Source organism: Typopeltis vanoorti, chromosome 7 (genome assembly GCF_054136105.1).
Source record: "Typopeltis vanoorti isolate ZY-2024b chromosome 7, IOZ_Tvanoo_1.0, whole genome shotgun sequence".
Taxonomy (NCBI): Eukaryota; Metazoa; Arthropoda; class Arachnida; order Uropygi; family Thelyphonidae; genus Typopeltis; species Typopeltis vanoorti.
Genome location: NC_143555.1, coordinates 61,187,383 through 61,199,463, shown reverse-complemented (window position 1 = coordinate 61,199,463; position 12,081 = coordinate 61,187,383). Strand labels below are relative to the sequence as shown.

The 12,081-nt window shown below is 34.6% G+C and overlaps 1 protein-coding gene across 1 annotated transcript in view; it reads left to right on the top strand.

Annotated features, from left to right (window-relative positions):
- The window catches only part of LOC150104715 (major facilitator superfamily domain-containing protein 6-like), a 69,501-nt gene that overhangs the window by 44,400 nt on the left and 13,020 nt on the right, over positions 1-12,081 (top strand). The window lies entirely within an intron of this gene.

The following is a 12,081-nucleotide window of genomic DNA, read 5'->3' as shown; positions in this document are numbered from 1 at the left end:
ATATCAATTAGCTGTATGCATGCATTCATTGAGCGATTTAAGTATTATACGAATGAAAAACTCGATGGCCATCTAGAAAGTTTAATGGTTCGTCATGTCATTGACTGAATTCGAACCCAAATATTTCCGTAACAGCAAACCTCAATAGGCTATCGCGACTGAGCTACGGTGCTCAAGAGAGGTATACCAATATTAAAATAATAAATATAAAAAAGAGAATGAAGTGACAAAATAAATCTAAAATCTAGCAAGCGTTCGGTATTGTTCAGAATCCATCCCCCCTATAAACACTTAGATTTAGAAATAATATAAAAATATAAATATTTGTTTGAGCTCGACAAGTCGAACCAAGCTAGTGTTGCAATTATACGAATTCAATAATAAAAAAAAAATTCTCGCTCTCTCGTATCATCTTTCTTTTAGAAACGCGTCAATGTAACAATGACACATCTCAAAAAGAAAGGCGATCTCGTTGTTTGGATAGTTGAAGTGCAGGAAAGCACGCCTCAGAGAAAAAAAGTTAATCAAAGAGGTCTGACTGGTTATCATAATTTGAAAGAGTAATACGCAGATTTCTTTCTTAGTTGCAAGAAATTTGCTTATCCAGTTCTCTAAGATGGAATAAACAACTTTGAAATTTTCTTATTTTCTTATTACACTCTCCATTTTGATAACCGCAAAAAAAAAAAAAAAAAAAAAAAAAAAAAACAGAAAGTAGGGTTTTTGCGAGAAAACCCAACTATTCGAGAGGGAAAATCCTGCCACCTCCGTATGAGACTTGCTAACTCACCAGTCTGGTATTGGATACGAAATCTGAATAATAAATAATCATTAATGCGTATAATGAAAGAATAATTCGATGAGTAGATAGCTGAAGGAATAGTAGCTATTGCTGTCAGTTTAGATTCAGTTAGAAATATAAGTAGAGAATAAATGTCTAGAAATAGTACATATTTGTCTGTAGGCCACTAATATTGAGATGAAGAAGTGGTAATGGTGTTTTTATAGATTTCTAATACTTTTCACATTTAGTTGGCTATTTTTTTGTTCTTTTTTCTGTTTTTTACAACTATATATATTATTGGTATTCTTTTGTGTGTAAGATTTCTATGCGATACAGAGTAATATTTAAATTGTTTATAAGTTCTTTCGTAGTTGCTAAGTGTGAAAAGTTAACATATCTCCTGGATATATCGTGGGCTCAATAGTTTCTTCCCCGCATACCATATTTAGGTGAATTATGAATATTATCTCCTGGTATGAGGACTACCGCCTATTGTTAGACTGCTGCTTATTGTAGACCTGAAGTGCCTTGAAAAAGTCACATGTTTGGTTTCCATAACAGGATTTCCGGAATATGTAAAAAAATAATATCTAAATAGACTGTCTGAATGTGCGAGTATGTGGGGATGGCAATTTAATGTTGCAAAGTGTAAAGTTTTAAAATTTGGAAAGCAAAGATGGGATACAGAGTATAGGATTTGTGGGGATATTTCAGAGGAGATGGAGGATATGAAATATTTGGGGATGATGGTAGATAAGAACTTGAAATTTCGTGGACATTTTGCTAAATTGTGAGGACAACACAGCGAATTATGGGAATGATGCGGAGAACACTGACGTGTACAAGTAAGGATGTTTTGATTCCATTGCAAAAGGCTTTGATCAGGCTGCATATGGATTACTGTGCACAGATTTGGTCGCCAAGATTTCAAAACAGTGATGAGATGTTGGAGAGGGTTCAGAGACGATTGACTAAGTTGGTTTGTGGTCTCTGGAATGTGAAATATGCGGACAGATTGATAGAATGCAAATTACAGAGACTAGTGGATAGAAAGAAGAGGGAAGGCATGATCGAAACGTATAAGTTAGTAACGGGTAACTACCTAATTAACGTGGGTGAGATTTTTCATAGAATATCTGAAGACAGGGAGAGAAAGAGAGGCCATCTTTGGAAGCTGTATAAGTTGGGTGCGAGCAATGGGGGGGGGGGATATGGACAGTGAATGCATTTAAGTAATGCACTGTCTGAGAGTGTGAAGAGTGCATGGACAATGAATGCATTTAAGTCAAGGTGTGATGAGCTGTTCATGTGAGAATAGGACCTCCCACAATGAGTCTCTTGACGCTATGGAGGTCTGTTGATTTAACATTTTTTAACATTTTATTATCATCTGTAATAATGATTATTATTACAGATGTTTCTTTGCAATTTTACACTCTATATATACAATAGCAATGGATATAATCACTGTATATTGCATACTTTTGTTTACAGTTATTACATACATTACATACATTTGATTACATATGATACATTACTTACATTTGTTTACATATAATACATACATTACATACTTTGGTTTACATGCGATACGTACATTACATGCACTTGGTTACATATGATACATCTTGGATGAGAACTAATTTCTCTGCTTTCATCCTCGAAGCTTATATGTAAGCTTATCTGAGGATGACACCAATTGGTTATTATTTATTGTTTTTTTTTGTTGTGTTGGGAAGCTACGAAATCTATGACTGAGAAATTCGCGCGCGCGCGCGCACGCACACACACACACACACACACACACACACACACACACACACACACACACACACACACACACACACACACACACACACACACACACACACACACACACACACACACACACACACACACTTTGGGTGCGTGTTTCTTGTTCATAGTATGTCCTTTTCAGGTTATTGTAGTTTGTAAGGTTTCTGTATTCAAAAGGTAATTTGTTTATCATGTCTGGGATGTAGAAGTTTCGCGTGGCCTTTCCGCAGTGATTATTGTATTTATATGTGATATAATTAGTAGTCTGAGGTCTTGTTATACGGTATGTATTTCTGACTGTCCTGTAGTTGGCATCGAAATAATGTTTTAGCAAAGCTGCATAGTGACATAAATGTTTTGCTGTCAGTATTTTGTGTTCTGACATTGCAATGTATATAAGGTCGTTATTTTCTCTTTGTTCCCAAAAGATCAGTTTTATCATTTTGTACTGTAGCGACATTAATCTATTTAATTTGTAGGGTGCACAGAAAGCATACGTTGTTATAGCGTATATTAGTATATTTTGGCATAGTGCTTTGTATATTAGTGTTTTTTGGCATATGGGAACTATGTCTTTTAAACTGTAGCGTTTGCCACTTATTGTTCGGAGTTTGTTGTGATAATAATAATAATAATAATAATAATAATAATAATAATAATAATAATAAATACAAATATATATGAAATTAAGTCCACGTGGTTTGCCTTGGGCGTGGACAGTAAGGTTTCTTCCCCAGTTTTTTCCTGGGGATTTTCATCTCACAGAGCAGGCAAACCGGCCTTGAGAACTCAACTAAAATAATGCATACATTATTTATTATATATATATTGCTCCCTAGTTTGACGGAAAATCACTTAATTCGTTACCGCCAGGATTTGTCTATGTATTATATACAGAACGACCTTTAGGAATACTTGAGTGATGTAGCCGTCAGTGTGTGTGTGTGTGTGTGTGTGTGTGTGTGTTTGAAGGAGGAAATATGGGCTCTGCGGCTTGTTCAGCATGACTCTGAAGTGTCACCATTATATTTAAGAAGTCGGAGAAGTAACAGAAACTTAAGATTTTGCTTTTTCAGGTTTTGGGCTACTGATATAGCAAAACTTCTTTCGAAGTTCTTCACTTGTCACCAAATTATTGAATCTATATAAATGTACATCGACTCTCGAGGTACAAATCTGTCTTAGATAGCAGTGTAGTGAACACACACACACACACACACACACACACACACACACACACACACACACACACACACACACACACACACACACACACACACACACACACACACACACACACACACACACACACACACACACACACACACACACACACACACACACACACACACACACACACACACACACACACACACACACACACACACGCACGCACGCACGCGCGCATACATGCACATCGTAAACATACGAATACTTTAGTGCAGGGCTGTCGAAAGCACTGCTCGTGGGTCGCACGCGGCCGCGGCGCGATTTTGTGTGGCCCGCCTGCGGGTTTTGATTTTCACGAGCGAAAAAATAAAATAACAATTTGAATCGAATGCGTATTAGATATTTTAATTCTATCACTAATCGATAATCTCGATGTTGGTAATTTTATTTGGTGTTTTATATCACTATATATCCACGTGTTTTTTCCAATATTAGATGTGTCAAAGAAGCGTTCTTACACTGTTTTGTTCCAACGCGCATGCTCCGGGCGCTCACGGGGAATGTGAGCGCGCAGTTAGTGTTGCTCGTTTGTTCAGCTTTCGAGGTTGTGTCGCTGCTGCTCACCAACTTACTATACTAGTAATTATTTAAAATGTGGCCCTCGGATTACCTAAGGTTGGACAGCCCTGCTTTAGTGAATGCATATGCTAGATATGTAGAATAGTATTCACTTATCACAATGTCTCATAAGCAACACTATATGCAGCAATTATCTTCAAGCCGCCTTTATTTCGTTAAGACAGTAATACATTCTTAAATTATATCTAAAAATACTACAAGGATTTTCAGGAATAGTTTAGTGCTAGAGAACTACGACACCATATTCCTTTATTAAGTATTCACACATAGATACCATTTAGTTAAAGCATCGAATACAAACCAACTGTGGTAAGAAGAGTGGCTTATATTCGCTTCCATATAATTTTCTCATAAAATTTATTAAAGCATGTATTTTTAAAATAACAAAACGTGTAGTAAGTGTAGCAATTTTTTTATGTTGAAAATGTTCTTAACACTGAACAATATCAAATGGCAAAGCTCCCCACTTCCTCACGAACGCAAAGAAATCACTCCGCTTCGGAAAGGCAGCTACCAAAAACTAGGTCAGTTATCTTATCTAGGAATGTCCATGAAATAAACATTTTCATTCGCTGAACACATTACCATATATGAAACACTATACATCTCACGGAAAAATTTCAGTTCGCTTCATGAAAGAGAACATCAATGTCGTAAACGAATAGAAAATGTGTGTAATGAGTCTCTTGATAAGAACGAGTTTGAATACAAAGTATCTATAAGAATCAGCAAACGCTCTGCAACTTTTTCATATATAAATGGATAATAAAATAAATTATAAAACTGTATTTACTTATTAATCATATGGTGTCTGATGCACATAAAGTTACTGTCTGTTTTTAAAATAGTGCATTGCAGCTTTCTTTCGCCATTTTAAATAATTACTACTTAGTGACAAGTGAAGCTGATTTAAATTGTATTATAAATGAATGGTTTAATAAGTCGTCGTCTAAGCAATTCAGGTATAGGCTTTTTATGTCCTGTTCCTGCAGATGAAGTTGGTCTTTCTATCTTAGTCTTGGACGTCCGCGGTCTCTGATATTCTTCTATTTCTTGTACGATGTTCTTTGAATCTAATCATTCTCTTATTTCTATTTTTATTTTTATCTAATCTAGTGAGTCCTAGGAGAAGTCTTAGAAACTTCATCTATTCTGCTTCCAATCTATGTCTGTTTCTTTGTTTTAGAATCCAGGTTTCACTTCCAATTTTGATAGATGGTTTCGAGGTCATATTATGTAATCTTAATTGAGTTTCTCTAGTCATTTGTTTTCCAAAATTTCTTTTAATTATGCCTTTCATTCTATTGTAAATTTGTAGTCTTGCTTCCAATTGTGAGATTATATTTCCTAAGTATTTGAATTTTGTAACTTCTATTATTTTATTGTTAAGCATAATTTTGACATTTGAATGGTGTTTCCACACAATGCCATAGCTTTTGTTTTTGTTTCAGAGATTTTCATTTAGAAATTTTTTCTATTTCTTTTAGATGGTTAGTTGAAATTTGGAGTTTATCTTCTGAATTTGAAATTAGTACTTGATCATCTGCATAAAGTATTGTATTTTGCTGTTTATTATTTTTAGTTTAATTCCATCTTTGACAGTTGTTTACCATTCTTTTAGGATTCTGTTTATATAAATGTTGAATAGAATTGGGGAAAAGCCACAACCTTGTCTTACTCCTTTATTTATAATTATAGGTTCTGATAATGTTCCATCTACAAATTTGATGCAAATATTTGTTTCTCTGTATAGACTTTTTATTGCTTTAATTAATTTAGGAGATATTTTATCGTCTTGTAATATTTTCCAGAGTAGATTTCTGTTCGAATTATCATATGCCTTTTCGTAGTCAATAAATAGAAGAAAAGTGGGCAGGTTAAATTCTTTTCTTTTTTCTATGATCTGTTGCATTGTGAAAGAGACATATGTGCATCTTCTCCCTCTTCTAAAGCCACACTGTTCTTCTTCTAAATAATTTTCTATATATTTAATTAGGCTGTTCTTTAAGATGTTTGCATATAGTTTAGATGATGTTATTAAGAGAGTAATGCCTCTGTGATTTCCATATTTGTCCCTGGGACCTTTTTGGTGAATATTTATCACTACTCCAGTTTCCCATTCATTTGAGATCTTTTGATATTTCCAGATATTATTGAAGAGTTTAAGTAGGTTTTCTCTTAAGCTATTGTCTGCATATTTAAAACGCACATTCCATCCAGGTACGGGCTATTTCTATTTCTTGAGTTTTTTCATTCTTTTTCTAATTCTCCCATTACTATTTCTTCTGTACTTTCCTGTATATTGATATCCTCAATTTTGTGAGTTTTGTCATTGTTTTGTATTTCTTGTTTTTCATTCCACAATATTTTATAGTGTTCTATCCAATCTTCTTTGTAAATTAGATTATTTCTTAATTGGTCATTTTCTGTTATTTGTAGTTTCCTAAAATGTTTAAAACCTGTTATTTGTGGTCCAGTGATATCCTGCTCTTATGATTTAACATATTTACTCCAGTCTTCTCTGCGTATACTTCTGGAAAGCTTTCTGACTTCAGCCCGTAATTTCTTATATTGTATATAGTCAGCAGTGTTTTTACTTTTCACATATATTTAAAAAGCCTGTTTATTCCTTTCAATTAATTTCTTTAAGCCATCATTCCAAGTTCTTAACCATTTTTTTGTTTTTCTTGATTTGTATCCTAAACTTTCTTCTGCTGCTTTTAATATGGTTTCCTTTATATTTTTTTATAATTTTCCAGTCAGTTCAACATTTCTTGTGGTTGGTTTTATTTTATCTCTTATTCTGCTTTTATATAAGTTTCTAACATTCTCCTGTTCGAGGAGGTGAATTTTAAACTGTTTATTAGATGTTGGTTCGTTGTCTTTTTTTTCTTTTGAAGTATGTGGTTCTTTTTATGAATTCAAATCTGTTTCAACCATTATGTGATCACTATCAATTTCTCTCCATCTAAAAACCCTTGTGCCAATGCTATTATTATTTAGTTTGTTGTTAAGAATAATGTAATCTATTATTATTAACAGCACCAATTGTTCCTCTTGCTTCCCATGTGTAGTTATGTATATTTTTATGCCTGAAGAAAGTATCGCTGATTTTTAGATCGTTAAATATGCAGAGGTCTCTTAATAAAATTCCACTGTTATTGATTACTGATTCTCCCTCTGATCCAATGCATCCTGTTATTGGGTTACTTCCCACTCTAGCGTTGAAATCTCCCATCAAGATTGTTGCTTCAAGATTGGTGCCCCATCAAGATTGGTGTAATAAGTATTTTCGCAAAAAATATCTTTCCTAGAAATTAATAGCTGGAGAATATCGTTCTTCACCTTCAAAGTTTTATTTTATTCTATATTTTTCTTATGTAACTCATCTACTAAAGATTGCACCTATGATACATTACTGCAGTGGTCGGGTTAAGATTTTTTTTTCTTCTATTTTTCTATTTTTATATATATTTTTATTAATTTTTACCTGGAAAACCTGCACTAAAGACCAAACATGGAACTTATTCAAGCTATTTCAAACTTCCAATAATGATACGATGTCCTCACACCTGCCGATGGAATTCATCTCCCATTTAAAGACAATCATGCCCACAGCGATATTAGAAACTGTAGCATGATGGTTGGGAGCGGATACGCTAAGTACAGTCAACTAGGTAGAGAAGATGTATCCGCATAATCATCGAACCATCAGTGGAGGAATCGTGATTAATTTATGAAGGAAAACAACACGGTCATGAACACATTCTTCTTAATCCTACTAACACCATAAAGTACTATATTATGAAATCATGAATAAATCAAGTAAGTGGGAAATCCCAACAAAAAATAATTCTACGACGAAATGCTAAACTGGATGTTCAGTGGATAACGTCTCTGCATTCCTACTTGTATGCTGTAGGTTCGAAACCTACTGTGGTCATGACTCTAGGCATGGATACCAAATATTAGGTGAGAGATAATTATTATCACTTTTTGTGAAAACACTACCATCCCGCTCAGCGGAGACCTGAAGCTGCTTGAAAACGTTCCATGTTTGATCTCCCGGAGGATATCCAGATTATCTAACTCTTAGCCCACCAGGTACTAATATACGATACGTTTACAGCCTTTCATTAGCAGTATGCACATAAAAATTTTAAATAAAAATTGAAGAGCCCACACTAGCAAACAGCAAATGGAACTTCCTCTTCATTTTATATCTAATTATGAGTTTGTCAATCAACGACTAGTCACTTGCATAAGTAACGAGATATCACCGGAGTATTCGAGCCTTCAATTAGTAGATGATAAAACAGTAACAGCCAGACCTATTACATTTATAGCCTCAAGTAAAAAAAAGAAAAAATTTAGTTCTCGATACTGACGTATAGGCGGATTACAAATAACACCCTCACATAAAGCATTTTTCTTTTCCTATTTTTTTTTAATTTAAAGAACATCATAAGTTATTAAATATATACTAATAAGAAATTAAAAACAATAGCATATTTGTGTGTTTATACAACACTACAGATATGAGAAAGAAAATAATCACTCATACAACTTATTGGTAGCACATAATTGTAGCACATAATTGGTAGCACATAACCAATAATAATAATAATAATAATAATAATAATAATAAGTGGTTTGGGGAGATGATACACAACGTTAAGGCCTACCAGCAATTTTTTAACAATGATGTAAAATACAGGTGTGATACAATTAGAAATTTATAATATTCGGTAATTTTTGGATTTCGGAAATATACATGCAAAAAAGTTTCAGAAAATTTGATGCATTTAATGAACTCTCGACTAACTTCAACAAGAGAATGTGAACGAAGATTTTCACACATGAATCTGATATTCAACCGAAACCAGAACTTCGTTGATAACAAAAAAAAGTAACAATTTCTTCGCTGCTTTTTTATGAAACTATGTGAAACGTTTCAATCTAGCAAAATATGTTGATTCAGGGCTGCTTAGGAAACTTCATTCAACAATAAACGCAAATACTAAACACAGAAGTATTCAGCACGTAGTGCAGAATGACAATTTAAATTTGACATTTTTATAAATAAAAATCATATATCACATTTTGTATATGGTTTTTGTACTTTTTATATGGGTACATTAAATACATTCTTAATAATCTGTATGTTATATACTTAATTTGTTGTTCTTATTCCAAAAACAATACTGAACTATGAAGTAGCATCGTAAATATTTTTTTTTGTTTTCATATTCTTTAAATTTAAAATTTTTCCTCTTATCAAAGAATGACTAGAGACACCTATTACTTTATTACAACCCATTCCATTCATTCACCACTCTTCATGCAAACATTCTAGTCCTTACACACTTGCTAACCACACTCTTACCCAACCTACAGCGATGACCTCTCGTTCTGCTCCAACTAGTCAAGTGCGGAAACAATTCCCCTGCATGAATCCTATAAAATCCTTTAAGTAACTTCAATGTTTCTATCATATCTTCCCCTTTATCACCTATTAACCAACTTTTGCAATCCACAAAACCGCAATCTATCCATCGGATCATTCCACAGATGACTCACCATCTTAGTCACTCGCCTGTAGATCCTCTCTACAACTTCCTCATCTCCAAGAAACCCAGATGACTAGACCTGAGCACACAGTAATCTAGATGTGGTGGTAACAAGACTTTATAAAGAGGAATAATAACTCCCTCCCTTATCACCGCTTGTTAGTGTGTTCTTCAATAACGAAGTAATCTTGTGAGCTACCCTGACGACTTTAGTAATTTGCTCTCTAAACTCCAATCCCAAAACTACCCCCCCCTAATCCTTGGGTTCATCAATATCCCTGGAGTACAGTCCCGATAACGTGGTATACAGCTTGTAATCTCTGTATCCCAAAATGCATAAATTTATACTCTTCCACATTAAATTGACATCTGTCATCTTTTATGTTTTGCCCATAATGTCAGCCTATTTACATAATCCTGCAAACTCTCTACATCACCTTGATTAACTGTTCCCCTATCCAGCTTTGCATCTCCAGCAAACAACCGAATATCTTCCTTCAAATAATTTCCTATATCATTTATATACAACTTAAACAGTAGTAGTCCCAGCACAAAGCACTGCCTTCTCCTGTTTGTACATCAGCAACCCTTTTATCCATATCACCAGTTTCACATCCATCTCCATTTATTGCAATTTGCGTAACGGAGTTCTATGTGTGTATCCTGTCAACCGCTTTTGCAAAATTCAACAGTATCATAGTGTACCCTTTATCCAACTCAGTTGTCACTCTATTATAAAAGTTAGTAGATTACTAAGACATCACCAACCCTTCACAAAGCTGTTGCCCCTCACAGAATATACTATTCTTATCCACCTATTGTTGAATTCACTTTTTGATCAATTTGCTAATGCTTTTTATCCCCACTCCTGAGATAAGAATTGTACTATAATTTGGTACCATAGACTTAGATTCACCTTTATACAAAAGAATTATTTTGTCATCCATCCAATCTCTTGGGAATTTACAAGCATTAAGGCTTAAATTAAGCAGCCTAGTCAAAGACATTACTAGTTTCCGTGCACAATCTCTTAAAACGGCGATATCCCACCCCATCCATTCCCACAGATGTATTTGCATTAAGATTCTGCAATATACTAAGTACTTCTAATTCTTCAGCATCTGTTCTCACATCAGTACCCGTCCCCTCTGTCATAACAATATCTTAACTTGGATTATATACCATTACAAAATGATCACTCAGTAGCCCAACAATTTCGTTTGCCTCTGTTACCTCTCTGCCATCTGCACTCATTGAAGTTATTCTTCCATAGTGTAACCTAACCTAACCTAACCTAACCTAACCTAACCTAACCTAACCGAACAGGCGAAAGGAAATTGCCTTTCGGATTTCCTTTCGCCTGTTTGGATAATCTGTTCTCATAATCTGATTTTGCTTTCCTTACCATACTGGTCACTTTTCTTGCCTGATCCTTGTACTGTTCATGAGTTAGCTGGTCACCTTTCTCCTTATATACCCACCACAACATTTTCTTTGTTTGCAACTAATGCTTAATGATACTACTCATCCATTGAATTCGTACCCGACTTACTCTCTTGATTTTGGGTATACATAATGATATTGCTTCTTCCACATACCACTATCCCCAATGCACTGTGATTATTCTTCCCTTCCAGATCTTATGCCATGGTACTGCTTCAAGCTTCCTCCTAAGTGTATCATAATTGCTACCTCGCGAGTCAAACCATATGTATCACTTTTCCCAGTTGGGCGGGGGGGGGGGGGAAGAGTGTGGTTACCTCTGATCCTTATAGCAAAATCCAACACTCTCATACCCCGAGTCCCTTCTGTCGAATTCTGTGTCAAGTAAATATTTCTCAGTAAGTGTATAAATTTCATTTCCTTCCTACCATGTGATCTTTCTTCCTTCTAATCTATATCTCCGAATTACAGAGGCAAAGTGGATATTAGATCCAACATTATTTCAAAGCTGAATGTTTGTAGAAACTATGGAAGTTTCGTAAAATTGACTTGAGAGATTACAAGAATGCAATCCTTGGCACTGGAGTTGCCTTAGCTTGCAATACTGAAAAGACATGAGCCCTGCCCAAGCGTTCACATATTTGCCTTTTATTAGTGCATTTTAAGGTTTCACTCGCC